We start from the raw sequence: 2,395 nt of genomic DNA, 5'->3' as shown, positions 1-2,395 counted from the left end.
TCATTTCGAAGGAAATAAAGTCACAACTGGTACCCAGTCATTCATTTCCCAGTCTGCCGGGAGCCAGCACATGAGATCCCACCCATGACAAGGTCATGAGGAGAAGACCTGACAAGCAAGACAGATCAGGACTTCAGGGATTTCAAAAACCTGCCCTGGCGCTCACCTTAAAGATGATCTCTGTCTTTCTGACGCTTGCTATATTAGACTACTCCCTAATTTCTGGACACAGGCAGAAGGCCTTCCCCAATCGATCTCTCTCCAGACAGAATCAACTTAGAACTTTAATCAATATGTCCCCCAGATGGTGGTATCCTATAAGATTATCCAGGATGAAAGGGGTGTTTCAATTTAAACCCCTTTGCTGGCATTCTAGCCTGCTTGGCAAAAGCGTACTAATGCACATGACTGCTCACAACACTTTAATCATAAACAGCATAAAGAACCTGATCACACAAAAGGCCCTAATAGGTACAGAGCCTTTCGGGGGGGGGGGGGGAGTGAGGAAGCCCTATTAGAGAACACAAAAATATTATTCTAAAAGTGCTTATAGTTAAAGATTTGGAAAAATAAGAGTTTAGAATTGTTAATTTTAACCAGGAATGCTAAACAGGGGCTGCCTCGCTGGAGCTGCAGAGTCGTTGTGTGGTAAACCTTTTAGATAAATTTAACTGATAACTTCTGCAAAAAGACTGACTTTGTGTTAACAGGATTGTATTTCTACTATGTTGTAACCTACTGTACCGTGAGACTTCCACTTTTCTGTTTTCTGCTAGGCTCAAGGCAAAATAGAACAATGAAAAATAGACTATACGGAAAACAGCTTTGCATTCTCCTAGGTCATAAAATGGCAATGGGCCCCAAGGCCAGAAGATAATGTACAAAAAATCTACTATGGAAAAAGACTCTCATAAACAAAGAAGTATGCAGAAAACTTCCTGGTTTCATGAAGGACAAGCTGATGTAATGTTAAACTAACTCTGTGTGCTTATCTTTCCCTTAGAAATGTACTCACTTAGGGTATGAGAGCTACGGTAAAAAAATAAAGCAATGCCAGACCCTGCTGCAAACCCCAGTCTGGTCTCTCTCTCTCTCTCTCTCTCGCTGACGCCGTTCATCCTGAGGGTACCCCTGGATCCTGCTGAAGCTGGACCCCGGCACCAGTCCCTCCCCCAAGCACACATACAGCCCAACTTCCTGTCAGAGGGTCCCTTCCAGATTTCTCACAGAGAGGTGGAGTCCACAAGAACGCTCTTTCTTCTCCATGGTGAAGACCTGGGCTCTGCGGCCCTCCTCTGACTTGCCGACGCTGGAGCATCCTGAAAAGGTGCCTTCGCCCAGGACCCAGTGGCGAGTCTTCAGGAAGCAGCTGCTCAGGACCACCTCAATTTTCTGTGGCTGGCAGCGCAGAGCCACCAATGCCCCGGATAGTTCTGTAGGGGACAAGAGCCAGGACAGAGGCTTCGTGAGGCTCCCAGGGTGATGCCATGGGCAGGGGTACTAGTTCTAATCTGGGTGGAGGAAACACTGTGGGGATACGAGCCCAACCCATAGCCAATCCCTTAAAGACTCTCCCTCATGGAAGGAGAGACCCCTCTGCCATGATTGCACTGGGGACCTAATCCCTGGCCTTAGCTGATCCACTCAGAATCTCTTTCCCAGGAACTGAGCCTGCAAGGAGGCGGTATAAAGCCCGAGAGTTGTGAGGCAGCCCTCTCGTGCCTTGTGGGCTGAGATGCAGGAATAGCCAGTGTTTGGAGAGAGGATCAAAGCAGTTGCGGGTACAGAAGGGGGTAAAACAAGACTGAGAGAGGAGAGAGGGGTGACTCGCTGGTTGCCACCACATCCATCGTTCCAAGTCCCTGGGGACCCTGGCTGGAGCCTACGCTTGGGCTCCATGAGACACCCTTGTAATAAATTCTCCTGTTTCCCCTTCTCCAACCCCATTGGCTTCTGTTACTTGCCTGGAAAGATTATTTGAGGAGATAATAATTTGCTTTGTTCTTTGATTTCCTTCTTATTCCAACAGGTAACCTGGGCCTGGGGGTTTTTGAGGGACCTAAACTGTCTGAACTCAATAGCTCTTTCTGTCTTGTAAAAGCCGAGGGAGCACCATTGAGAGTCATGAGAGAGAAGAGTGCATCTTCACATACTTTTCAGGATTGCTTAGCTTCACAAGGCAACAAATTTTGCTTTGTTCCATGTTTTCTGTTTTTTTTTTAATTAATTAATTAATTATACTTAAATCAATTAGCATTGATTTCTCTGCCTCTGGCACCACATGGTGCCCTGATAATGTCAGCACCATGTTTTGGGTGATGAAGGAGAAGCTAATATTTAACCCTTCTGTTCTTTCTGTGTCTGCGCGTTCCATACTTGCTGTTGAATTTGGGAT

The sequence above is a fragment of the Odocoileus virginianus genome, chromosome 30 (assembly GCF_023699985.2).
Source record: "Odocoileus virginianus isolate 20LAN1187 ecotype Illinois chromosome 30, Ovbor_1.2, whole genome shotgun sequence".
Classification (NCBI taxonomy): Eukaryota; Metazoa; Chordata; class Mammalia; order Artiodactyla; family Cervidae; genus Odocoileus; species Odocoileus virginianus.
Note: the sequence above shows the minus strand (reverse complement) of the source record.